This window comes from Pelmatolapia mariae, linkage group LG9 (genome assembly GCF_036321145.2).
Source record: "Pelmatolapia mariae isolate MD_Pm_ZW linkage group LG9, Pm_UMD_F_2, whole genome shotgun sequence".
NCBI lineage: Eukaryota > Metazoa > Chordata > Actinopteri > Cichliformes > Cichlidae > Pelmatolapia > Pelmatolapia mariae.
Window position 1 is genome coordinate 26,571,919 of NC_086235.1, and position 26,773 is coordinate 26,598,691.

Sequence of the window (26,773 nt, forward strand, 5' to 3'; positions counted from 1 at the left end):
AACGTTGTGCTGAATGTTTGGAATGAAGATAACATTTTACTAACCATGTACTGATCAGCTCTTTGCGGTGGCAAAATCATCAGCTGTGTGTGTTACTGTTCATGCAAACAAGCAAGCTAATGTCAGCCAGCTAGCTTCAACCGCAGCTGTGCTGCACCGATCTGACGCAACTGCAAAACCACAAGCTTTCGCACCAAAGCCATGCAGCTACCGCATTTACAATCCAGCGTGGCCGTTGTTGTGCACATCCTACTTGAAAGACGTGTGGCGTAGGACTTGGAAGACGTATGTCTTTCAACTATGTAGTTCGACAGCCAAATGTGGTTGTTGTGGCCGAGCGGTCAAGGCGATGGACTAGAAATCCATTGGGGTCTCCCCGCACAGGTTCGAATCCTGTCGACAACGATCAGCTGTTTTGCGGCAGTCCAGACGTTGATTTGAGAAGAAGCCACGGCATGGAGATCACCTGAGATGGTGCCAGGAGAAAGAGCCAGGCCTTTGCTTGTGAAAATAGAGCACGCAGAAGCAATGGACCCAGCTATGTCCTGACAAAATTAGGCACATATTCAGTAAACGTGGCATCCTTCAATCGGTCTATTAGCCACCCCAGACGTGCCCCTGTGTAGTCGTCCAGGATCCTGTCTGAGTACCGCCGCCGCAAGCCGATGACTGATGCGTCTGGCAAATGCTGATTGCTTTGCAAGAGGACTGGGATTGGGATTGGAGGGACAGCGGATTTCACCGGGAATGGGACAACAGCAGAAATACCTTCAAACATCAAACATTTCTGCATGAAAAGCACAAACAGTGGACACATTTCATTGTCTGGAACACTGCTTTTCACTTCAGCTCTTAACTTTGCTCTTCTCCACAGCTGGCTGACAGACACGCAAAAGCGCAAGCAAGAGTGGCCACAGACCCACTATGCCGGCCTTTGTACACTCTCTCCATCTAATGATAGAGAGGAAGGATGCATTCACTACTTCTAGCCTCCACTATTCAAATTCAGTATTTTCACAGTGTCCTAAAAGCTTCCTGAAAAGTCTTTACACTACTTCCAAAACGCTGCATCCAGAGTACAGTCAGGGACTGGAAGGAGAGAGTATATTTCCCCCATATGGACTTCTCTCTTCATTGGCTCCCTATTAAATCCCAAATAAAAATCCAAATACTTGCCCTCACACACAAGGTCTTGAATAATCACGACCACTTTTGTCTACAAGATCTCACAGTGCCATATCATCCCAACAGACTGCTTTGCTCTCAGACTGCTGGTTTCTGAGGGGATTTAAAAGTACAATGGAAGGAAGAGCCATCACTTTTCAGGCCCCTCTCTGTGGAACCAGCTGCCACTTTGTATTCGAGACACAGACACTTGTTCTCATTTTTTAATTAAGCGTAAAACCTTTTTGCCAAAGTCCAATAACTTGAAAGAGGAGCCAAAGACGTCCTCGTCCCAGATTCGTCCCAAGACAGATTCACACCTATTCGCACCTAGTCTGGTGTGACCTGAAGAACTCGTGTGACCATTGCCACTCTCAAGGTGCTAACAATCACGCAAGAGGTTAAATGCGTGAGAGGCCACACTTGAGTAGCAAAGAAGCTTTGCTGATGAGATTAAATGTGCAGTTGCATGAAAGCACTAGTCTTTTTAGTGATCTACCTTTTGACCAGTTTAGAACCTGACAAGCGTGTAATCACAATGCCCACCTTGTTAATTGTCCTGAAAAGCTGTATAAACTGGACAATGAATCAGTAATGTTGCAGTCTTTCACAGCGATGGTGGTATAGTGGCGAGCATAGCTGCCTTCCAAGCAATTGACCCGAGTTCGATTCCCGGCCATCGCAGTTCCCACTAGCAGTGCTGTTCAAGCATGTGGGCTGCGTGCTCTTTTACACTAAAAACGTTCTCCGCTCTTTCTGCAAATGCTTACAATGTCAAGCCAGGTGCATTCTTCATCGGCCTCGCTGCTACCGTTTGCTGTGGAAAACCACTGTTCACACAGGCTTTGAGTTCTCATCACTTCATACCTATACCTTCTTACATGAAACTGGGATTGGACACGTTACTTCTTCATAAAGACAGCCAGTCCCACTTTAAACGTTGTGCTGAATGTTTGGAATGAAGATAACATTTTACTAACCATGTACTGATCAGCTCTTTGCGGTGGCAAAATCATCAGCTGTGTGTGTTACTGTTCATGCAAACAAGCAAGCTAATGTCAGCCAGCTAGCTTCAACCGCAGCTGCGCTGCACCGATCTGACGCAACTGCAAAACCACAAGCTTTCGCACCAAAGCCATGCAGCTACCGCATTTACAATCCAGAGTGGCCGTTGTTGTGCACATCCTACTTGAAAGACGTGTGGCGTAGGACTTGGAAGACGTATGTCTTTCAAGTATGTAGTTCGACAGCCAAATGTGGTTGTTGTGGCCGAGCGGTCAAGGCGATGGACTAGAAATCCATTGGGGTCTCCCCGCACAGGTTCGAATCCTGTCGACAACGGTCAGCTGTTTTGCGGCAGTCCAGACGTTGATTTCAGAAGAAGCCACGGCATGGAGATCACCTGAGATGGTGCCAGGAGAAAGAGCCAGGCCTTTGGTTGTGAAAATAGAGCACGCAGAAGCAATGGACCCAGCTATGTCCTGACAAAATTAGGCACATATTCAGTAAACGTGGCATCCTTCAATCGGTCTATTAGCCACCCCAGACGTGCCCCTGTGTAGTCGTCCAGGATCCTGTCTGAGTACCGCCGCCGCAAGCCGATGACTGATGCGTCTGGCAAATGCTGATTGCTTTGCAAGAGGACTGGGATTGGGATTGGAGGGACAGCGGATTTCACCGGGAATGGGACAACAGCAGAAATAGCTTCAAACATCAAACATTTCTGCATGAAAAGCACAAACAGTGGACACATTTCATTGTCTGGAACACTGCTTTTCACTTCAGCTCTTTGTATGTAATAACTTTGCTCTTCTCCACAGCTGGCTGACAGACACGCAAAAGCGCAAGCAAGAGTGGCCACAGACCCACTATGCCAGCCTTTGTACACTCTCTCCATCTAATGATAGAGAGGAAGGATGCATTCACTACTTCTAGCCTCCACTATTCAAATTCAGTATTTTCACAGTGTCCTAAAAGCTTCCTGAAAAGTCTTTACACTACTTCCAAAACGCTGCATCCAGAGTACAGTCAGGGACTGGAAGGAGAGAGTATATTTCCCCCATATGGACTTCTCTCTTCATTGGCTCCCTATTAAATCCCAAATAAAAATCCAAATACTTGCCCTCACACACAAGGTCTTGAATAATCACGACCACTTTTGTCTACAAGATCTCACAGTGCCATATCATCCCAACAGACTGCTTTGCTCTCAGACTGCTGGTTTCTGAGGGGATTTAAAAGTACAATGGAAGGAAGAGCCATCACTTTTCAGGCCCCTCTCTGTGGAACCAGCTCCCACTTTGTATTCGAGACACAGACACTTGTTCTCATTTTTTAATTAAGCGTAAAACCTTTTTGCCAAAGTCCAATAACTTGAAAGAGGAGCCAAAGACGTCCTCGTCCCAGATTCGTCCCAAGACAGATTCACACCTATTCGCACCTAGTCTGGTGTGACCTGAAGAACTCGTGTGACCATTGCCACTCTCAAGGTGCTAACAATCACGCAAGAGGTTAAATGCGTGAGAGGCCACACTTGAGTAGCAAAGAAGCTTTGCTGATGAGATTAAATGTGCAGTTGCATGAAAGCACTAGTCTTTTTAGTGATCTACCTTTTGACCAGTTTAGAACCTGACAAGCGTGTAATCACAATGCCCACCTTGTTAATTGTCCTGAAAAGCTGTATAAACCGGACAATGAATCAGTAATGTTGCAGTCTTTCACAGCGATGGTGGTATAGTGGCGAGCATAGCTGCCTTCCAAGCAATTGACCCGAGTTCGATTCCCGGCCATCGCAGTTCCCACTAGCAGTGCTGTTCAAGCATGTGGTCTGCGTGCTCTTTTACACTAAAAACGTTCTCCGCTCTTTCTGCAAATGCTTACAATGTCAAGCCAGGTGCATTCTTCATCGGCCTCGCTGCTACCGTTTGCTGTGGAAAACCACTGTTCACACAGGCTTTGAGTTCTCATCACTTCATACCTATACCTTCTTACATGAAACTGGGATTGGACACGTTACTTCTTCATAAAGACAGCCAGTCCCACTTTAAACGTTGTGCTGAATGTTTGGAATGAAGATAACATTTTACTAACCATGTACTGATCAGCTCTTTGCGGTGGCAAAATCATCAGCTGTGTGTGTTACTGTTCATGCAAACAAGCAAGCCAATGTCAGCCAGCTAGCTTCAACCGCAGCTGTGCTGCACCGATCTGACGCAACTGCAAAACCACAAGCTTTCGCACCAAAGCCATGCAGCTACCGCATTTACAATCCAGCGTGGCCGTTGTTGTGCACATCCTACTTGAAAGACGTGTGGCGTAGGACTTGGAAGACGTATGTCTTTCAAGTATGTAGTTCGACAGCCAAATGTGGTTGTTGTGGCCGAGCGGTCAAGGCGATGGACTAGAAATCCATTGGGGTCTCCCCGCACAGGTTCGAATCCTGTCGACAACGGTCAGCTGTTTTGCGGCAGTCCAGACGTTGATTTGAGAAGAAGCCACGGCATGGAGATCACCTGAGATGGTGCCAGGAGAAAGAGCCAGGCCTTTGCTTGTGAAAATAGAGCACGCAGAAGCAATGGACCCAGCTATGTCCTGACAAAATTAGGCACATATTCAGTAAACGTGGCATCCTTCAATCGGTCTATTAGCCACCCCAGACGTGCCCCTGTGTAGTCGTCCAGGATCCTGTCTGAGTACCGCCGCCGCAAGCCGATGACTGATGCGTCTGGCAAATGCTGATTGCTTTGCAAGAGGACTGGGATTGGGATTGGAGGGACAGCGGATTTCACCGGGAATGGGACAACAGCAGAAGTAGCTTCAAACATTTCTGCATGAAAAGCACAAACAGTGGACACATTTCATTGTCTGGAACACTGCTTTTCACTTCAGCTCTTTGTATGTAATAACTTTGCTCTTCTCCACAGCTGGCTGACAGACACGCAAAAGCGCAAGCAAGAGTGGCCACAGACCCACTATGCCGGCCTTTGTACACTCTCTCCATCTAATGATAGAGAGGAAGGATGCATTCACTACTTCTAGCCTCCACTATTCAAATTCAGTATTTTCACAGTGTCCTAAAAGCTTCCTGAAAAGTCTTTACACTACTTCCAAAACGCTGCATCCAGAGTACAGTCAGGGACTGGAAGGAGAGAGTATATTTCCCCCATATGGACTTCTCTCTTCATTGGCTCCCTATTAAATACCAAATAAAAATCCAAATACTTGCCCTCACACACAAGGTCTTGAATAATCATGACCACTTTTGTCTACAAGATCTCACAGTGCCATATCATCCCAACAGACTGCTTTGCTCTCAGACTGCTGGTTTCTGAGGGGATTTAAAAGTACAATGGAAGGAAGAGCCATCACTTTTCAGGCCCCTCTCTGTGGAACCAGCTCCCACTTTGTATTCGAGACACAGACACTTGTTCTCATTTTTTAATTAAGCGTAAAACCTTTTTGCCAAAGTCCAATAACTTGAAAGAGGAGCCAAAGACGTCCTCGTCCCAGATTCGTCCCAAGACAGATTCACACCTATTCGCACCTAGTCTGGTGTGACCTGAAGAACTCGTGTGACCATTGCCACTCTCAAGGTGCTAACAATCACGCAAGAGGTTAAATGCGTGAGAGGCCACACTTGAGTAGCAAAGAAGCTTTGCTGATGAGATTAAATGTGCAGTTGCATGAAAGCACTAGTCTTTTTAGTGATCTACCTTTTGACCAGTTTAGAACCTGACAAGCGTGTAATCACAATGCCCACCTTGTTAATTGTCCTGAAAAGCTGTATAAACCGGACAATGAATCAGTAATGTTGCAGTCTTTCACAGCGATGGTGGTATAGTGGCGAGCATAGCTGCCTTCCAAGCAGTTGACCCCGGTTCGATTCCCGGCCATCGCAGTTCCCACTAGCAGTGCTGTTCAAGCATGTGGGTTGTGTACTCTTTTACACTAAAAACGTTCTCCGCTCTTTCTGCAAATGCTTACAGTGTCAAGCCAGGTGCATTCTTCATCGGCCTCGCTGCTACCGTTTGCTGTGGAAAACCACTGTTCACACAGGCTTTGAGTTCTCATCACTTCATACCTATACCTTCTTACATGAAACTGGGATTGGACACGTTACTTCTTCATAAAGACAGCCAGTCCCACTTTAAACGTTGTGCTGAATGTTTGGAATGAAGATAACATTTTACTAACCATGTACTGATCAGCTCTTTGCGGTGGCAAAATCATCAGCTGTGTGTGTTACTGTTCATGCAAACAAGCAAGCTAATGTCAGCCAGCTAGCTTCAACCGCAGCTGTGCTGCACCGATCTGACGCAACTGCAAAACCACAAGCTTTCGCACCAAAGCCATGCAGCTACCGCATTTACAATCCAGCGTGGCCGTTGTTGTGCACATCCTACTTGAAAGACGTGTGGCGTAGGACTTGGAAGACGTATGTCTTTCAAGTATGTAGTTCGACAGCCAAATGTGGTTGTTGTGGCCGAGCGGTCAAGGCGATGGACTAGAAATCCATTGGGGTCTCCCCGCACAGGTTCGAATCCTGTCGACAACGGTCAGCTGTTTTGCGGCAGTCCAGACGTTGATTTGAGAAGAAGCCACGGCATGGAGATCACCTGAGATGGTGCCAGGAGAAAGAGCCAGGCCTTTGCTTGTGAAAATAGAGCACGCAGAAGCAATGGACCCAGCTATGTCCTGACAAAATTAGGCACATATTCAGTAAACGTGGCATCCTTCAATCGGTCTATTAGCCACCCCAGACGTGCCCCTGTGTAGTCGTCCAGGATCCTGTCTGAGTACCGCCGCCGCAAGCCGATGACTGATGCGTCTGGCAAATGCTGATTGCTTTGCAAGAGGACTGGGATTGGGATTGGAGGGACAGCGGATTTCACCGGGAATGGGACAACAGCAGAAATAGCTTCAAACATCAAACATTTCTGCATGAAAAGCACAAACAGTGGACACATTTCATTGTCTGGAACACTGCTTTTCACTTCAGCTCTTTGTATGTAATAACTTTGCTCTTCTCCACAGCTGGCTGACAGACACGCAAAAGCGCAAGCAAGAGTGGCCACAGACCCACTATGCCGGCCTTTGTACACTCTCTCCATCTAATGATAGAGAGGAAGGATGCATTCACTACTTCTAGCCTCCACTATTCAAATTCAGTATTTTCACAGTGTCCTAAAAGCTTCCTGAAAAGTCTTTACACTACTTCCAAAACGCTGCATCCAGAGTACAGTCAGGGACTGGAAGGAGAGAGTATATTTCCCCCATATGGACTTCTCTCTTCATTGGCTCCCTATTAAATACCAAATAAAAATCCAAATACTTGCCCTCACACACAAGGTCTTGAATAATCATGACCACTTTTGTCTACAAGATCTCACAGTGCCATATCATCCCAACAGACTGCTTTGCTCTCAGACTGCTGGTTTCTGAGGGGATTTAAAAGTACAATGGAAGGAAGAGCCATCACTTTTCAGGCCCCTCTCTGTGGAACCAGCTCCCACTTTGTATTCGAGACACAGACACTTGTTCTCATTTTTTAATTAAGCGTAAAACCTTTTTGCCAAAGTCCAATAACTTGAAAGAGGAGCCAAAGACGTCCTCGTCCCAGATTCGTCCCAAGACAGATTCACACCTATTCGCACCTAGTCTGGTGTGACCTGAAGAACTCGTGTGACCATTGCCACTCTCAAGGTGCTAACAATCACGCAAGAGGTTAAATGCGTGAGAGGCCACACTTGAGTAGCAAAGAAGCTTTGCTGATGAGATTAAATGTGCAGTTGCATGAAAGCACTAGTCTTTTTAGTGATCTACCTTTTGACCAGTTTAGAACCTGACAAGCGTGTAATCACAATGCCCACCTTGTTAATTGTCCTGAAAAGCTGTATAAACCGGACAATGAATCAGTAATGTTGCAGTCTTTCACAGCGATGGTGGTATAGTGGCGAGCATAGCTGCCTTCCAAGCAGTTGACCCGGGTTTGATTCCCGGCCATCGCAGTTCCCACTAGCAGTGCTGTTCAAGCATGTGGGCTGGGTGTTCTTTTACACTAAAAACGTTCTCCGCTCTTTCTGCAAATGCTTACAGTGTCAAGCCAGGTGCATTCTTCATCGGCCTCGCTGCTACCGTTTGCTGTGGAAAACCACTGTTCACACAGGCTTTGAGTTCTCATCACTTCATACCTATACCTTCTTACATGAAACTGGGATTGGACACGTTACTTCTTCATAAAGACAGCCAGTCCCACTTTAAACGTTGTGCTGAATGTTTGGAATGAAGATAACATTTTACTAACCATGTACTGATCAGCTCTTTGCGGTGGCAAAATCATCAGCTGTGTGTGTTACTGTTCATGCAAACAAGCAAGCTAATGTCAGCCAGCTAGCTTCAACCGCAGCTGTGCTGCACCGATCTGACGCAACTGCAAAACCACAAGCTTTCGCACCAAAGCCATGCAGCTACCGCATTTACAATCCAGCGTGGCCGTTGTTGTGCACATCCTACTTGAAAGACGTGTGGCGTAGGACTTGGAAGACGTATGTCTTTCAAGTATGTAGTTCGACAGCCATATGTGGTTGTTGTGGCCGAGCGGTCAAGGCGATGGACTAGAAATCCATTGGGGTCTCCCCGCACAGGTTCGAATCCTGTCGACAACGGTCAGCTGTTTTGCGGCAGTCCAGACGTTGATTTGAGAAGAAGCCACGGCATGGAGATCACCTGAGATGGTGCCAGGAGAAAGAGCCAGGCCTTTGCTTGTGAAAATAGAGCACGCAGAAGCAATGGACCCAGCTATGTCCTGACAAAATTAGGCACATATTCAGTAAACGTGGCATCCTTCAATCGGTCTATTAGCCACCCCAGACGTGCCCCTGTGTAGTCGTCCAGGATCCTGTCTGAGTACCGCCGCCGCAAGCCGATGACTGATGCGTCTGGCAAATGCTGATTGCTTTGCAAGAGGATTGGGATTGGAGGGACAGCGGATTTCACCGGGAATGGGACAACAGCAGAAATAGCTTCAAACATCAAACATTTCTGCATGAAAAGCACAAACAGTGGACACATTTCATTGTCTGGAACACTGCTTTTCACTTCAGCTCTTAACTTTGCTCTTCTCCACAGCTGGCTGACAGACACGCAAAAGCGCAAGCAAGAGTGGCCACAGACCCACTATGCCGGCCTTTGTACACTCTCTCCATCTAATGATAGAGAGGAAGGATGCATTCACTACTTCTAGCCTCCACTATTCAAATTCAGTATTTTCACAGTGTCCTAAAAGCTTCCTGAAAAGTCTTTACACTACTTCCAAAACGCTGCATCCAGAGTACAGTCAGGGACTGGAAGGAGAGAGTATATTTCCCCCATATGGACTTCTCTCTTCATTGGCTCCCTATTAAATCCCAAATAAAAATCCAAATACTTGCCCTCACACACAAGGTCTTGAATAATCACGACCACTTTTGTCTACAAGATCTCACAGTGCCATATCATCCCAACAGACTGCTTTGCTCTCACACTGCTGCTGATTCACGGCCATCGCAGTTCCCACTCGCAGTGCTGTTCAAGCATGTGGGCTGCGTACTCTTTTACACTAAAAACGTTCTCCGCTCTTTCTGCAAATGCTTACAATGTCAAGCCAGGTGCATTCTTCATCGGCCTCGCTGCTACCGTTTGCTGTGGAAAACCACTGTTCACACAGGCTTTGAGTTCTCATCACTTCATACCTATACCTTCTTACATGAAACTGGGATTGCACACGTTACTTCTTCATAAAGACAGCCAGTCCCACTTTAAACGTTGTGCTGAATGTTTGGAATGAAGATAACATTTTACTAACCATGTACTGATCAGCTCTTTGCGGTGGCAAAATCATCAGCTGTGTGTGTTACTGTTCATGCAAACATGCAAGCTAATGTCAGCCAGCTAGCTTCAACCGCAGCTGTGCTGCACCGATCTGACGCAACTGCAAAACCACAAGTTTTCGCACCAAAGCCATGCAGCTACCGCATTTACAATCCAGCGTGGCCGTTGTTGTGCACATCCTACTTGAAAGACGTGTGGCGTAGGACTTGGAAGACGTATGTCTTTCAAGTATGTAGTTCGACAGCCAAATGTGGTTGTTGTGGCCGAGCGGTCAAGGTGATGGACTAGAAATCCATTGGGGTCTCCCCGCACAGGTTCGAATCCTGTCGACAACGGTCAGCTGTTTTGCGGCAGTCCAGACGTTGATTTGAGAAGAAGCCACGGCATGGAGATCACCTGAGATGGTGCCAGGAGAAAGAGCCAGGCCTTTGCTTGTGAAAATAGAGCACGCAGAAGCAATGGACCCAGCTATGTCCTGACAAAATTAGGCACATATTCAGTAAACGTGGCATCCTTCAATCGGTCTATTAGCCACCCCAGACGTGCCCCTGTGTAGTCGTCCAGGATCCTGTCTGAGTACCGCCGCCGCAAGCCGATGACTGATGCGTCTGGCAAATGCTGATTGCTTTGCAAGAGGACTGGGATTGGAGGGACAGCGGATTTCACCGGGAATGGGACAACAGCAGAAATAGCTTCAAACATCAAACATTTCTGCATGAAAAGCACAAACAGTGGACACATTTCATTGTCTGGAACACTGCTTTTCACTTCAGCTCTTTGTATGTAATAACTTTGCTCTTCTCCACAGCTGGCTGACAGACACGCAAAAGCGCAAGCAAGAGTGGCCACAGACCCACTATGCCGGTCTTTGTACACTCTCTCCATCTAATGATAGAGAGGAAGGATGCATTCACTACTTCTAGCCTCCACTATTCAAATTCAGTATTTTCACAGTGTCCTAAAAGCTTCCTGAAAAGTCTTTACACTACTTCCAAAACGCTGCATCCAGAGTACAGTCAGGGACTGGAAGGAGAGAGTATATTTCCCCCATATGGACTTCTCTCTTCATTGGCTCCCTATTAAATCCCAAATAAAAATCCAAATACTTGCCCTCACACACAAGGTCTTGAATAATCACGACCACTTTTGTCTACAAGATCTCACAGTGCCATATCATCCCAACAGACTGCTTTGCTCTCAGACTGCTGGTTTCCGAGGGGATTTAAAAGTACAATGGAAGGAAGAGCCATCACTTTTCAGGCCCCTCTCTGTGGAACCAGCTCCCACTTTGTATTCGAGACACAGACACTTGTTCTCATTTTTTAATTAAGCGTAAAACCTTTTTGCCAAAGTCCAATAACTTGAAAGAGGAGCCAAAGACGTCCTCGTCCCAGATTCGTCCCAAGACAGATTCACACCTATTCGCACCTAGTCTGGTGTGACCTGAAGAACTCGTGTGACCATTGCCACTCTCAAGGTGCTAACAATCACGCAAGAGGTTAAATGCGTGAGAGGCCACACTTGAGTAGCAAAGAAGCTTTGCTGATGAGATTAAATGTGCAGTTGCATGAAAGCACTAGTCTTTTTAGTGATCTACCTTTTGACCAGTTTAGAACCTGACAAGCGTGTAATCACAATGCCCACCTTGTTAATTGTCCTGAAAAGCTGTATAAACCGGACAATGAATCAGTAATGTTGCAGTCTTTCACAGCGTTGGTGGTATAGTGGCGAGCATAGCTGCCTTCCAAGCAGTTGATCCGGGTTCGATTCCCGGCTATCGCAGTTGCCACTAGCAGTGCTGTTCAAGCATGTGGGCTGTGTACTCTTTGACACTAAAAACGTTCTCCGCTCTTTCTGCAAATGCTTCAGTGTCAAGCCAGGTGCATTCTTCATTGGCCTCGCTGCTACCGTTTGCTGTGGAAAACCACTGTTCACACAGGCTTTGAGTTCTCATCACTTCATACCTATACCTTCTTACATGAAACTGGGATTGGACACGTTACTTCTTCATAAAGACAGCCAGTCCCACTTTAAACGTTGTGCTGAATGTTTGGAATGAAGATAACATTTTACTAACCATGTACTGATCAGCTCTTTGCGGTGGCAAAATCATCAGCTGTGTGTGTTACTGTTCATGCAAACAAGCAAGCTAATGTCAGCCAGCTAGCTTCAACCGCAGCTGTGCTGCACCGATCTGACGCAACTGCAAAACCACAAGCTTTCGCACCAAAGCCATGCAGCTACCGCATTTACAATCCAGAGTGGCCGTTGTTGTGCACATCCTACTTGAAAGACGTGTGGCGTAGGACTTGGAAGACGTATGTCTTTCAAGTATGTAGTTCGACAGCCAAATGTGGTTGTTGTGGCCGAGCGGTCAAGGCGATGGACTAGAAATCCATTGGGGTCTCCCCGCACAGGTTCGAATCCTGTCGACAACGGTCAGCTGTTTTGCGGCAGTCCAGACGTTGATTTGAGAAGAAGCCACGGCATGGAGATCACCTGAGATGGTGCCAGGAGAAAGAGCCAGGCCTTTGCTTGTGAAAATAGAGCACGCAGAAGCAATGGACCCAGCTATGTCCTGACAAAATTAGGCACATATTCAGTAAACGTGGCATCCTTCAATCGGTCTATTAGCCACCCCAGACGTGCCCCTGTGTAGTCGTCCAGGATCCTGTCTGAGTACCGCCGCCGCAAGCCAATGACTGATGCGTCTGGCAAATGCTGATTGCTTTGCAAGAGGACTGGGATTGGGATTGGAGGGACAGCGGATTTCACCGGGAATGGGACAACAGCAGAAATAGCTTCAAACATCAAACATTTCTGCATGAAAAGCACAAACAGTGGACACATTTCATTGTCTGGAACACAGCTTTTCACTTCAGCTCTTTGTATGTAATAACTTTGCTCTTCTCCACAGCTGGCTGACAGACACGCAAAAGCGCAAGCAAGAGTGGCCACAGACCCACTATGCCAGCCTTTGTACACTCTCTCCATCTAATGATAGAGAGGAAGGATTGCACACGTTAATCATCTATCGTCCACCTGGGCCTTACACAGAGTTTCTCTCTGATTTCTCAGACTTTTTATCTGATTTAGTGCTCAGCTCAGATAAAATAATTATTGTGGGTGATTTTAACATCCATGTAGATGCTAAAAATGACAGCCTCAAAATTGCATTTAATCTGTTATTAGACTCAATTGGCTTCTCTCAAAATGTAAAAGAACCCACCCACCACTTTAATCACACTCTAGATCTTGTTTTAACATATGGCTTAGAAACTGAACATTTAACAGTGTTTCCTGAAAACCCTCTGCTGTCTGATCATTTCCTGATAACATTTACATTTACAATAATTGATTACACAGCAGTGGAGAGTAGACTTTATCAAAGTAGATGTCTTTCTGAAAGTGCTGTAACTAAGTTTAAGAATATAATCCACCCACTGTTATCATCTTCAATGCCCTGTACCAACATAGAGCAGGACAGCTACCTGAACGCTACTCCAACAGAGGTCGATTATCTTGTTAATAATTTTACCTCCTCACTACGTACGACTCTGGATACTGTAGCTCCAGTGAAAACTAAAGTCTCAAATCAGAAGTACCTGACTCCGTGGTATAATTCTCAAACACGTAGCCTAAAGCAGATAACTCGTAAGCTGGAGAGGAAATGGCGTGTCACAAATTTAGAGGATCATCATTTAGCCTGGAGAAATAGTTTGTTGCTTTATAAGAAAGCCCTCCGCAAAGCCAGAACATCTTACTATTCGTCACTGATTGAAGAAAATAAGAACAACCCCAGGTTTCTCTTCAGCACTGTAGCCAGGCTGACAAAAAGTCAGAGCTCTACTGAGCCAACAATCCCTTTAACGTTAACTAGTAATGACTTCATGAACTTCTTCAGAAATAAAATTTTTATCATTAGAGAAAAAATTACCAATAATCATCCCACAGATGTAATATCGTCTACAGCTACTTTTAGTACCATTGATGTTAAGTTAGACTCTTTTTCTCCAATTGATCTTTCTGAGTTAACTTCAATAATTACTTCCTCTAAACCATCAACGTGTCTTTTAGACCCCATTCCTACAAAACTGCTCAAAGAAGTCCTGCCATTAATTAATTCTTCAATCTTAAATATGATCAATCTATCTCTAATAATCGGCTATGTACCACAGGCCTTCAAGGTGGCTGTAGTTAAACCTTTACTCAAAAAGCCATCTCTAGACCCAGCTGTCTTAGCTAATTATAGGCCAATATCCAACCTTCCTTTCATATCAAAAATCCTTGAAAGAGTAGTTGTCAAACAGCTAACAGATCATCTGCAGAGGAATGGCTTATTTGAAGAGTTTCAGTCAGGTTTCAGAGCTCATCACAGCACAGAAACAGCTTTAGTGAAGGTTACAAATGATCTTCTTATGGCCTCTGACAGTGGACTCATCTCTGTGCTTGTTCTGCTAGACCTTAGTGCTGCGTTCGATACTGTTGACCATAATATCTTATTAGAGCGATTAGAACATGCTGTAGGTATTACAGGTACTGCACTGCAGTGGTTTGTATCATATCTATCTAATAGACTCCAATTTGTTCAAGTAAATGGAGAGTCCTCTTCACCCACTAAGGTCAATTATGGTGTTCCACAGGGTTCAGTGCTAGGACCAATTCTATTTACATTATACATGCTTCCCCTAGGCAGCATCATTAGAAGACATAGCATAAATTTCCACTGCTATGCAGATGATACGCAGCTCTATCTATCCATGAAGCCAGGTAACACACACCAATTAGTTAAACTGCAGGAATGTCTTAAAGACATAAAGACCTGGATGGCCGCTAACTTCCTGCTTCTTAATTCAGATAAAACTGAGGTTATTGTACTTGGTCCTGAAAATCTTAGAAATATGGCATCTAAGCAGATCCTTACTATGGATGGCATTACCTTGGCCTCCAGTAATGCTGTGAGGAACCTTGGAGTCATTTTTGACCAGGACATGTCCTTCAAGGCACATATTAAACAAATATGTAAGACCGCTTTCTTCCATTTGCGCAACATCTCTAAAATTAGAAATATCCTGTCTCAGAGTGATGCTGAAAAACTAGTTCATGCCTTCATTACTTCCAGGCTGGACTACTGTAACTCGTTATTATCAGGATGTCCTAAAAACTCGCTGAAAAGTCTTCAGTTAATCCAAAATGCTGCAGCAAGAGTACTGACAGGGACTAGAAAGAGAGAGCATATTTCTCCTGTCTTGGCTTCCCTTCATTGGCTTCCTGTTAAATCCAGAATTGAATTCAAACTCCTGCTCCTCACTTACAAGGTCTTAAATAATCAGGCCCCATCTTATCTTAATGACCTTGTAGTACCATATCACCCTATTAGAGCACTTCGCTCTCGCTCTGCAGGCTTACTTGCTGTTCCTAGAGTATTTAAAAGTAGAATGGGAGGGAGAGCCTTCAGTTTTCAGGCCCCTCTTCTGTGGAACCAGCTTCCAGTTTGGATTCGGGAGACAGACACTATCTCTACTTTTAAGATTAGGCTTAAAACTTTCCTTTTTGCTAAAGCATATAGTTAGGGCTGGACCAGGTGACCCTGAATCCTCCCTTAGTTATGCTGCAATAGACATAGGCTGCCGGGGATTCCCATGATGCATTGAGTTTTTCCTTTCCAGTCACCTTCTCACTCACTATGTGTTAATAGACCTCTCTGCATCGAATCATATCTGTTATTAATCTCTGTCTCTCGTCCACAGCATGTCTTTCATCCTGTTTTCCTTCTTTCACCCCAACCGGTCGCAGCAGATGGCCGCCCCTCCCTGAGCCTGGTTCTGCCGGAGGTTTCTTCCTGTTAAAAGGGAGTTTTTCCTTCCCACTGTCGCCAAAGTGCTTGCTCATAGGGGGTCATATGATATGATTGTTGGGTTTTTCTCTGTATTTATTATTGTGCGATCTACTGTACAATATAAAGCGCCTTGAGGCGACTTTTGTTGTGATTTGGCGCTGTATAAATAAAATTGAATTGAATTGAAATTGAATTGAAGGATGCATTCACTACTTCTAGCCTCCACTATTCAAATTCAGTATTTTCACAGTGTCCTAAAAGCTTCCTGAAAAGTCTTTACACTACTTCCAAAACGCTGCATCCAGAGTACAGTCAGGGACTGGAAGGAGAGAGTATATTTCCCCCATATGGACTTCTCTCTTCATTGGCTCCCTATTAAATCCCAAATAAAAATCCAAATACTTGCCCTCACACACAAGGTCTTGAATAATCACGACCACTTTTGTCTACAAGATCTCACAGTGCCATATCATCCCAACAGACTGCTTTGCTCTCAGACTGCTGGTGTCTGAGGGGATTTAAAAGTACAATGGAAGGAAGAGCCATCACTTTTCAGGCCCCTCTCTGTGGAACCAGCTCCCACTTTGTATTCGAGACACAGACACTTGTTCTCATTTTTTAATTAAGCGTAAAACCTTTTTGCCAAAGTCCAATAACTTGAAAGAGGAGCCAAAGACGTCCTCGTCCCAGATTCGTCCCAAGACAGATTCACACCTATTCGCACCTAGTCTGGTGTGACCTGAAGAACTCGTGTGACCATTGCCACTCTCAAGGTGCTAACAATCACGCAAGAGGTTAAATGCGTGAGAGGCCACACTTGAGTAGCAAAGAAGCTTTGCTGATGAGATTAAATGTGCAGTTGCATGAAAGCACTAGTCTTTTTAGTGATCTACCTTTTGACCAGTTTAGAACCTGACAAGCGTGTAATCACAATGCCCACCTTGTTAATTATCCTGAAAAGCTGTATAAACCGCACAATGAATCAGTAATGTTGCAGTCTTTCACAGCGATGGTGGTATAGTGGCGAGCATAGCTGCCTTCCAAGCAGTTGACCCGGGTTCGATTCCCGGCCATCGCAGTTCCCACTAGCAGTGCTGTTCAAGCATGTGGGCTGCGTACTCTTTTACACTAAAAACGTTCTCCGCTCTTTCTGCAAATGCTTACAATGTCAAGCCAGGTGCATTCTTCATCGGCCTCGCTGCTACCGTTTGCTGTGGAAAACCACTGTTCACACAGGCTTTGAGTTCTCATCACTTCATACCTATACCTTCTTACATGAAACTGGGATTGGACACGTTACTTCTTCATAAAGACAGCCAGTCCCACTTTAAACGTTGTGCTGAATGTTTGGAATGAAGATAACATTTTACTAACCATGTACTGATCAGCTCTTTGCGGTGGCAAAATCATCAGCTGTGTGTGTTACTGTTCATGCAAACAAGCAAGCTAATGTCAGCCAGCTAGCTTCAACCGCAGCTGTGCTGCACCGATCTGACGCAACTGCAAAACCACAAGCTTTCGCACCAAAGCCATGCAGCTACCGCATTTACAATCCAGCGTGGCCGTTGTTGTGCACATCCTACTTGAAAGACGTGTGGCGTAGGACTTGGAAGACGTATGTCTTTCAAGTATGTAGTTCGACAGCCAAATGTGGTTGTTGTGGCCGAGCGGTCAAGGCGATGGACTAGAAATCCATTGGGGTCTCCCCGCACAGGTTCGAATCCTGTCGACAACGGTCAGCTGTTTTGCGGCAGTCCAGACGTTGATTTGAGAAGAAGCCACGGCATGGAGATCACCTGAGATGGTGCCAGGAGAAAGAGCCGGGCCTTTGCTTGTGAAAATAGAGCACGCAGAAGCAATGGACCCAGCTGTGTCCTGACAAAATTAGGCACATATTCAGTAAACGTGGCATCCTTCAATCGGTCTATTAGCCACCCCAGACGTGCCCCTGTGTAGTCGTCCAGGATCCTGTCTGAGTACCGCCGCCGCAAGCCGATGACTGATGCGTCTGGCAAATGCTGATTGCTTTGCAGGAGGACTGGGATTGGGATTGGAGGGACAGCGGATTTCACCGGGAATGGGACAACAGCAGAAATAGCTTCAAACATCAAACATTTCTGCATGAAAAGCACAAACAGTGGACACATTTCATTGTCTGGAACACTGCTTTTCACTTCAGCTCTTTGTATGTAATAACTTTGCTCTTCTCCACAGCTGGCTGACAGACACGCAAAAGCGCAAGCAAGAGTGGCCACAGACCCACTATGCCGGCCTTTGTACACTCTCTCCATCTAATGATAGAGAGGAAGGATGCATTCACTACTTCTAGCCTCCACTATTCAAATTCAGTATTTTCACAGTGTCCTAAAAGCTTCCTGAAAAGTCTTTACACTACTTCCAAAACGCTGCATCCAGAGTACAGTCAGGGACTGGAAGGAGAGAGTATATTTCCCCCATATGGACTTCTCTCTTCATTGGCTCCCTATTAAATCCCAAATAAAAATCCAAATACTTGCCCTCACACACAAGGTCTTGAATAATCACGACCACTTTTGTCTACAAGATCTCACAGTGCCATATCATCCCAACAGACTGCTTTGCTCTCAGACTGCTGGTGTCTGAGGGGATTTAAAAGTACAATGGAAGGAAGAGCCATCACTTTTCAGGCCCCTCTCTGTGGAACCAGCTCCCACTTTGTATTCGAGACACAGACACTTGTTCTCATTTTTTAATTAAGCGTAAAACCTTTTTGCCAAAGTCCAATAACTTGAAAGAGGAGCCAAAGACGTCCTCGTCCCAGATTCGTCCCAAGACAGATTCACACCTATTCGCACCTAGTCTGGTGTGACCTGAAGAACTCGTGTGACCATTGCCACTCTCAAGGTGCTAACAATCACGCAAGAGGTTAAATGCGTGAGAGGCCACACTTGAGTAGCAAAGAAGCTTTGCTGATGAGATTAAATGTGCAGTTGCATGAAAGCACTAGTCTTTTTAGTGATCTACCTTTTGACCAGTTTAGAACCTGACAAGCGTGTAATCACAATGCCCACCTTGTTAATTATCCTGAAAAGCTGTATAAACCGCACAATGAATCAGTAATGTTGCAGTCTTTCACAGCGATGGTGGTATAGTGGCGAGCATAGCTGCCTTCCAAGCAGTTGACCCGGGTTCGATTCCCGGCCATCGCAGTTCCCACTAGCAGTGCTGTTCAAGCATGTGGGCTGCGTACTCTTTTACACTAAAAACGTTCTCCGCTCTTTCTGCAAATGCTTACAATGTCAAGCCAGGTGCATTCTTCATCGGCCTCGCTGCTACCGTTTGCTGTGGAAAACCACTGTTCACACAGGCTTTGAGTTCTCATCACTTCATACCTATACCTTCTTACATGAAACTGGGATTGGACACGTTACTTCTTCATAAAGACAGCCAGTCCCACTTTAAACGTTGTGCTGAATGTTTGGAATGAAGATAACATTTTACTAACCATGTACTGATCAGCTCTTTGCGGTGGCAAAATCATCAGCTGTGTGTGTTACTGTTCATGCAAACAAGCAAGCTAATGTCAGCCAGCTAGCTTCAACCGCAGCTGTGCTGCACCGATCTGACGCAACTGCAAAACCACAAGCTTTCGCACCAAAGCCATGCAGCTACCGCATTTACAATCCAGCGTGGCCGTTGTTGTGCACATCCTACTTGAAAGACGTGTGGCGTAGGACTTGGAAGACGTATGTCTTTCAAGTATGTAGTTCGACAGCCAAATGTGGTTGTTGTGGCCGAGCGGTCAAGGCGATGGACTAGAAATCCATTGGGGTCTCCCCGCACAGGTTCGAATCCTGTCGACAACGGTCAGCTGTTTTGCGGCAGTCCAGACGTTGATTTGAGAAGAAGCCACGGCATGGAGATCACCTGAGATGGTGCCAGGAGAAATGCTTGTGAAAATAGAGCACGCAGAAGCAATGGACCCAGCTGTGTCCTGACAAAATTAGGCACATATTCAGTAAACGTGGCATCCTTCAATCGGTCTATTAGCCACCCCAGACGTGCCCCTGTGTAGTCGTCCAGGATCCTGTCTGAGTACCGCCGCCGCAAGCCGATGACTGATGCGTCTGGCAAATGCTGATTGCTTTGCAGGAGGACTGGGATTGGGATTGGAGGGACAGCGGATTTCACCGGGAATGGGACAACAGCAGAAATAGCTTCAAACATCAAACATTTCTGCATGAAAAGCACAAACAGTGGACACATTTCATTGTCTGGAACACTGCTTTTCACTTCAGCTCTTTGTATGTAATAACTTTGCTCTTCTCCACAGCTGGCTGACAGACACGCAAAAGCGCAAGCAAGAGTGGCCACAGACCCACTATGCCGGCCTTTGTACACTCTCTCCATCTAATGATAGAGAGGAAGGATGCATTCACTACTTCTAGCCTCCACTATTCAAATTCAGTATTTTCACAGTGTCCTAAAAGCTTCCTGAAAAGTCTTTACACTACTTCCAAAACGCTGCATCCAGAGTACAGTCAGGGACTGGAAGGAGAGAGTATATTTCCCCCATATGGACTTCTCTCTTCATTGGCTCCCTATTAAATCCCAAATAAAAATCCAAATACTTGCCCTCACACACAAGGTCTTGAATAATCACGACCACTTTTGTCTACAAGATCTCACAGTGCCATATCATCCCAACAGACTGCTTTGCTCTCAGACTGCTGGTTTCCGAGGGGATTTAAAAGTACAATGGAAGGAAGAGCCATCACTTTTCAGGCCCCTCTCTGTGGAACCAGCTCCCACTTTGTATTCGAGACACAGACACTTGTTCTCATTTTTTAATTAAGCGTAAAACCTTTTTGCCAAAGTCCAATAACTTGAAAGAGGAGCCAAAGACGTCCTCGTCCCAGATTCGTCCCAAGACAGATTCACACCTATTCGCACCTAGTCTGGTGTGACCTGAAGAACTCGTGTGACCATTGCCACTCTCAAGGTGCTAACAATCACGCAAGAGGTTAAATGCGTGAGAGGCCACACTTGAGTAGCAAAGAAGCTTTGCTGATGAGATTAAATGTGCAGTTGCATGAAAGCACTAGTCTTTTTAGTGATCTACCTTTTGACCAGTTTAGAACCTGACAAGCGTGTAATCACAATGCCCACCTTGTTAATTGTCCTGAAAAGCTGTATAAACCGCACAATGAATCAGTAATGTTGCAGTCTTTCACAGCGATGGTGGTATAGTGGCGAGCATAGCTGCCTTCCAAGCAGTTGACCCGGGTTCGATTCCCGGCCATCGCAGTTCCCACTCGCAGTGCTGTTCAAGCATGTGGGCTGCGTACTCTTTTACACTAAAAACGTTCTCCGCTCTTTCTGCAAATGCTTACAATGTCAAGCCAGGTGCATTCTTCATCGGCCTCGCTGCTACCGTTTGCTGTGGAAAACCACTGTTCACACAGGCTTTGAGTTCTCATCACTTCATACCTATACCTTCTTACATGAAACTGGGATTGGACACGTTACTTCTTCATAAAGACAGCCAGTCCCACTTTAAACGTTGTGCTGAATGTTTGGAATGAAGATAACATTTTACTAACCATGTACTGATCAGCTCTTTGCGGTGGCAAAATCATCAGCTGTGTGTGTTACTGTTCATGCAAACAAGCAAGCTAATGTCAGCCAGCTAGCTTCAACCGCAGCTGTGCTGCACCGATCTGACGCAACTGCAAAACCACAAGCTTTCGCACCAAAGCCATGCAGCTACCGCATTTACAATCCAGCGTGGCCGTTGTTGTGCACATCCTACTTGAAAGACGTGTGGCGTAGGACTTGGAAGACGTATGTCTTTCAAGTATGTAGTTCGACAGCCAAATGTGGTTGTTGTGGCCGAGCGGTCAAGGCGATGGACTAGAAATCCATTGGGGTCTCCCCGCACAGGTTCGAATCCTGTCGACAACGGTCAGCTGTTTTGCGGCAGTCCAGACGTTGATTTGAGAAGAAGCCACGGCATGGAGATCACCTGAGATGGTGCCAGGAGAAATGCTTGTGAAAATAGAGCACGCAGAAGCAATGGACCCAGCTGTGTCCTGACAAAATTAGGCACATATTCAGTAAACGTGGCATCCTTCAATCGGTCTATTAGCCACCCCAGACGTGCCCCTGTGTAGTCGTCCAGGATCCTGTCTGAGTACCGCCGCCGCAAGCCGATGACTGATGCGTCTGGCAAATGCTGATTGCTTTGCAGGAGGACTGGGATTGGGATTGGAGGGACAGCGGATTTCACCGGGAATGGGACAACAGCAGAAATAGCTTCAAACATCAAACATTTCTGCATGAAAAGCACAAACAGTGGACACATTTCATTGTCTGGAACACTGCTTTTCACTTCAGCTCTTTGTATGTAATAACTTTGCTCTTCTCCACAGCTGGCTGACAGACACGCAAAAGCGCAAGCAAGAGTGGCCACAGACCCACTATGCCGGCCTTTGTACACTCTCTCCATCTAATGATAGAGAGGAAGGATGCATTCACTACTTCTAGCCTCCACTATTCAAATTCAGTATTTTCACAGTGTCCTAAAAGCTTCCTGAAAAGTCTTTACACTACTTCCAAAACGCTGCATCCAGAGTACAGTCAGGGACTGGAAGGAGAGAGTATATTTCCCCCATATGGACTTCTCTCTTCATTGGCTCCCTATTAAATCCCAAATAAAAATCCAAATACTTGCCCTCACACACAAGGTCTTGAATAATCACGACCACTTTTGTCTACAAGATCTCACAGTGCCATATCATCCCAACAGACTGCTTTGCTCTCAGACTGCTGGTTTCCGAGGGGATTTAAAAGTACAATGGAAGGAAGAGCCATCACTTTTCAGGCCCCTCTCTGTGGAACCAGCTCCCACTTTGTATTCGAGACACAGACACTTGTTCTCATTTTTTAATTAAGCGTAAAACCTTTTTGCCAAAGTCCAATAACTTGAAAGAGGAGCCAAAGACGTCCTCGTCCCAGATTCGTCCCAAGACAGATTCACACCTATTCGCACCTAGTCTGGTGTGACCTGAAGAACTCGTGTGACCATTGCCACTCTCAAGGTGCTAACAATCACGCAAGAGGTTAAATGCGTGAGAGGCCACACTTGAGTAGCAAAGAAGCTTTGCTGATGAGATTAAATGTGCAGTTGCATGAAAGCACTAGTCTTTTTAGTGATCTACCTTTTGACCAGTTTAGAACCTGACAAGCGTGTAATCACAATGCCCACCTTGTTAATTGTCCTGAAAAGCTGTATAAACCGGACAATGAATCAGTAATGTTGCAGTCTTTCACAGCGATGGTGGTATAGTGGCGAGCATACCTGCCTTCCAAGCAGTTGACCCGGGTTCGATTCACGGCCATCGCAGTTGCCACTAGCAGTGCTGTTCAAGCATGTGGGCTGCGTACTCTTTAACACTAAAAACGTTCTCCGCTCGTTCTGCAAATGCTTACAATGTCAAGCCAGGTGCATTCTTCATCGGCCTCGCTGCTACCGTTTGCTGTGGAAAACCACTGTTCACACAGGCTTTGAGTTCTCATCACTTCATACCTATACCTTCTTACATGAAACTGGGATTGCACACGTTACTTCTTCATAAAGACAGCCAGTCCCACTTTAAACGTTGTGCTGAATGTTTGGAATGAAGATAACATTTTACTAACCATGTACTGATCAGCTCTTTGCGGTGGCAAAATCATCAGCTGTGTGTGTTACTGTTCATGCAAACAAGCAAGCTAATGTCAGCCAGCTAGCTTCAACCGCAGCTGTGCTGCACCGATCTGACGCAACTGCAAAACCACAAGCTTTCGCACCAAAGCCATGCAGCTACCGCATTTACAATCCAGCGTGGCCGTTGTTGTGCACATCCTACTTGAAAGACGTGTGGCGTAGGACTTGGAAGACGTATGTCTTTCAAGTATGTAGTTCGACAGCCAAATGTGGTTGTTGTGGCCGAGCGGTCAAGGCGATGGACTAGAAATCCATTGGGGTCTCCCCGCACAGGTTCGAATCCTGTCGACAACGGTCAGCTGTTTTGCGGCAGTCCAGACGTTGATTTGAGAAGAAGCCACGGCATGGAGATCACCTGAGATGGTGCCAGGAGAAAGAGCCAGGCCTTTGCTTGTGAAAATAGAGCACGCAGAAGCAATGGACCCAGCTATGTCCTGACAAAATTAGGCACATATTCAGTAAACGTGGCATCCTTCAATCGGTCTATTAGCCACCCCAGACGTGCCCCTGTGTAGTCGTCCAGGATCCTGTCTGAGTACCGCCGCCGCAAGCCGATGACTGATGCGTCTGGCAAATGCTGATTGCTTTGCAAGAGGATTGGGATTGGAGGGACAGCGGATTTCACCGGGAATGGGACAACAGCAGAAATAGCTTCAAACATCAAACATTTCTGCATGAAAAGCACAAACAGTGGACAGATTTCATTGTCTGGAACACTGCTTTTCACTTCAGCTCTTTGTATGTAATAACTTTGCTCTTCTCCACAGCTGGCTGACAGACACGCAAAAGCGCAAGCAAGAGTGGCCACAGACCCACTATGCCGGCCTTTGTACACTCTCTCCATCTAATGATAGAGAGGAAGGATGCATTCACTACTTCTAGCCTCCACTATTCAAATTCAGTATTTTCACAGTGTCCTGAAAGCTTCCTGAAAAGTCTTTACACTACTTCCAAAACGCTGCATCCAGAGTACAGTCAGGGACTGGAAGGAGAGAGTATATTTCCCCCATATGGACTTCTCTCTTCATTGGCTCCCTATTAAATACCAAATAAAAATCCAAATACTTGCCCTCACACACAAGGTCTTGAATAATCATGACCACTTTTGTCTACAAGATCTCACAGTGCCATATCATCCCAACAGACTGCTTTGCTCTCAGACTGCTGGTTTCTGAGGGGATTTAAAAGTACAATGGAAGGAAGAGCCATCACTTTTCAGGCCCCTCTCTGTGGAACCAGCTCCCACTTTGTATTCGAGACACAGACACTTGTTCTCATTTTTTAATTAAGCGTAAAACCTTTTTGCCAAAGTCCAATAACTTGAAAGAGGAGCCAAAGACGTCCTCGTCCCAGATTCGTCCCAAGACAGATTCACACCTATTCGCACCTAGTCTGGTGTGACCTGAAGAACTCGTGTGACCATTGCCACTCTCAAGGTGCTAACAATCACGCAAGAGGTTAAATGCGTGAGAGGCCACACTTGAGTAGCAAAGAAGCTTTGCTGATGAGATTAAATGTGCAGTTGCATGAAAGCACTAGTCTTTTTAGTGATCTACCTTTTGACCAGTTTAGAACCTGACAAGCGTGTAATCACAATGCCCACCTTGTTAATTGTCCTGAAAAGCTGTATAAACCGGACAATGAATCAGTAACGTTGCAGTCTTTCACAGCGATGGTGGTATAGTGGCGAGCATAGCTGCCTTCCAAGCAGTTGACCCGGGTTCGATTCCCGGCCATCGCAGTTCCCACTAGCAGTGCTGTTCAAGCATGTGGGCTGTGTACTCTTTTACACTAAAAACGTTCTCCGCTCTTTCTGCAAATGCTTACAGTGTCAAGCCAGGTGCATTCTTCATCGGCCTCGCTGCTACCGTTTGCTGTGGAAAACCACTGTTCACACAGGCTTTGAGTTCTCATCACTTCATACCTATACCTTCTTACATGAAACTGGGATTGGACACGTTACTTCTTCATAAAGACAGCCAGTCCCACTTTAAACGTTGTGCTGAATGTTTGGAATGAAGATAACATTTTACTAACCATGTACTGATCAGCTCTTTGCGGTGGCAAAATCATCAGCTGTGTGTGTTACTGTTCATGCAAACAAGCAAGCTAATGTCAGCCAGCTAGCTTCAACCGCAGCTGTGCTGCACCGATCTGACGCAACTGCAAAACCACAAGCTTTCGCACCAAAGCCATGCAGCTACCGCATTTACAATCCAGCGTGGCCGTTGTTGTGCACATCCTACTTGAAAGACGTGTGGCGTAGGACTTGGAAGACGTATGTCTTTCAAGTATGTAGTTCGACAGCCAAATGTGGTTGTTGTGGCCGAGCGGTCAAGGCGATGGACTAGAAATCCATTGGGGTCTCCCCGCACAGGTTCGAATCCTGTCGACAACGGTCAGCTGTTTTGCGGCAGTCCAGACGTTGATTTGAGAAGAAGCCACGGCATGGAGATCACCTGAGATGGTGCCAGGAGAAATGCTTGTGAAAATAGAGCACGCAGAAGCAATGGACCCAGCTGTGTCCTGACAAAATTAGGCACATATTCAGTAAACGTGGCATCCTTCAATCGGTCTATTAGCCACCCCAGACGTGCCCCTGTGTAGTCGTCCAGGATCCTGTCTGAGTACCGCCGCCGCAAGCCGATGACTGATGCGTCTGGCAAATGCTGATTGCTTTGCAGGAGGACTGGGATTGGGATTGGAGGGACAGCGGATTTCACCGGGAATGGGACAACAGCAGAAATAGCTTCAAACATCAAACATTTCTGCATGAAAAGCACAAACAGTGGACACATTTCATTGTCTGGAACACTGCTTTTCACTTCAGCTCTTTGTATGTAATAACTTTGCTCTTCTCCACAGCTGGCTGACAGACACGCAAAAGCGCAAGCAAGAGTGGCCACAGACCCACTATGCCGGCCTTTGTACACTCTCTCCATCTAATGATAGAGAGGAAGGATGCATTCACTACTTCTAGCCTCCACTATTCAAATTCAGTATTTTCACAGTGTCCTAAAAGCTTCCTGAAAAGTCTTTACACTACTTCCAAAACGCTGCATCCAGAGTACAGTCAGGGACTGGAAGGAGAGAGTATATTTCCCCCATATGGACTTCTCTCTTCATTGGCTCCCTATTAAATCCCAAATAAAAAT

The 26,773-nt window shown here is 45.9% G+C and overlaps 18 non-coding genes across 18 annotated transcripts; all 18 read left to right on the forward strand.

Moving 5' to 3' along the window:
- Positions 1-323: 323 nt before the first annotated feature.
- On the forward strand, positions 324-405 carry trnas-aga (transfer RNA serine (anticodon AGA)). Its single transcript has one exon. It is a non-coding gene; the product is annotated as a tRNA-Ser (tRNA).
- Positions 406-2,423: 2,018 nt separating this feature from the next.
- Positions 2,424-2,505, forward strand: trnas-aga (transfer RNA serine (anticodon AGA)). The gene has a single exon. It is a non-coding gene; the product is annotated as a tRNA-Ser (tRNA).
- Positions 2,506-4,533: 2,028 nt separating this feature from the next.
- On the forward strand, positions 4,534-4,615 carry trnas-aga (transfer RNA serine (anticodon AGA)). The gene has a single exon. It is a non-coding gene; the product is annotated as a tRNA-Ser (tRNA).
- A 1,374-nt stretch (positions 4,616-5,989) lies between these two features.
- Positions 5,990-6,061, forward strand: trnag-ucc (transfer RNA glycine (anticodon UCC)). The gene has a single exon. It is a non-coding gene; the product is annotated as a tRNA-Gly (tRNA).
- A 575-nt stretch (positions 6,062-6,636) lies between these two features.
- Positions 6,637-6,718, forward strand: trnas-aga (transfer RNA serine (anticodon AGA)). The gene has a single exon. It is a non-coding gene; the product is annotated as a tRNA-Ser (tRNA).
- A 1,381-nt stretch (positions 6,719-8,099) lies between these two features.
- On the forward strand, positions 8,100-8,171 carry trnag-ucc (transfer RNA glycine (anticodon UCC)). Its single transcript has one exon. It is a non-coding gene; the product is annotated as a tRNA-Gly (tRNA).
- Positions 8,172-8,746: 575 nt separating this feature from the next.
- trnas-aga (transfer RNA serine (anticodon AGA)) lies at positions 8,747-8,828 on the forward strand. The gene has a single exon. It is a non-coding gene; the product is annotated as a tRNA-Ser (tRNA).
- Positions 8,829-11,742: 2,914 nt separating this feature from the next.
- On the forward strand, positions 11,743-11,814 carry trnag-ucc (transfer RNA glycine (anticodon UCC)). The gene has a single exon. It is a non-coding gene; the product is annotated as a tRNA-Gly (tRNA).
- Positions 11,815-12,388: 574 nt separating this feature from the next.
- On the forward strand, positions 12,389-12,470 carry trnas-aga (transfer RNA serine (anticodon AGA)). The gene has a single exon. It is a non-coding gene; the product is annotated as a tRNA-Ser (tRNA).
- A 4,407-nt stretch (positions 12,471-16,877) lies between these two features.
- trnag-ucc (transfer RNA glycine (anticodon UCC)) lies at positions 16,878-16,949 on the forward strand. Its single transcript has one exon. It is a non-coding gene; the product is annotated as a tRNA-Gly (tRNA).
- Positions 16,950-17,524: 575 nt separating this feature from the next.
- On the forward strand, positions 17,525-17,606 carry trnas-aga (transfer RNA serine (anticodon AGA)). Its single transcript has one exon. It is a non-coding gene; the product is annotated as a tRNA-Ser (tRNA).
- Positions 17,607-18,987: 1,381 nt separating this feature from the next.
- trnag-ucc (transfer RNA glycine (anticodon UCC)) lies at positions 18,988-19,059 on the forward strand. The gene has a single exon. It is a non-coding gene; the product is annotated as a tRNA-Gly (tRNA).
- Positions 19,060-19,634: 575 nt separating this feature from the next.
- trnas-aga (transfer RNA serine (anticodon AGA)) lies at positions 19,635-19,716 on the forward strand. Its single transcript has one exon. It is a non-coding gene; the product is annotated as a tRNA-Ser (tRNA).
- Positions 19,717-21,085: 1,369 nt separating this feature from the next.
- Positions 21,086-21,157, forward strand: trnag-ucc (transfer RNA glycine (anticodon UCC)). Its single transcript has one exon. It is a non-coding gene; the product is annotated as a tRNA-Gly (tRNA).
- Positions 21,158-21,732: 575 nt separating this feature from the next.
- trnas-aga (transfer RNA serine (anticodon AGA)) lies at positions 21,733-21,814 on the forward strand. The gene has a single exon. It is a non-coding gene; the product is annotated as a tRNA-Ser (tRNA).
- Positions 21,815-23,830: 2,016 nt separating this feature from the next.
- Positions 23,831-23,912, forward strand: trnas-aga (transfer RNA serine (anticodon AGA)). The gene has a single exon. It is a non-coding gene; the product is annotated as a tRNA-Ser (tRNA).
- A 1,375-nt stretch (positions 23,913-25,287) lies between these two features.
- On the forward strand, positions 25,288-25,359 carry trnag-ucc (transfer RNA glycine (anticodon UCC)). The gene has a single exon. It is a non-coding gene; the product is annotated as a tRNA-Gly (tRNA).
- A 575-nt stretch (positions 25,360-25,934) lies between these two features.
- trnas-aga (transfer RNA serine (anticodon AGA)) lies at positions 25,935-26,016 on the forward strand. The gene has a single exon. It is a non-coding gene; the product is annotated as a tRNA-Ser (tRNA).
- Positions 26,017-26,773: the final 757 nt, after the last annotated feature.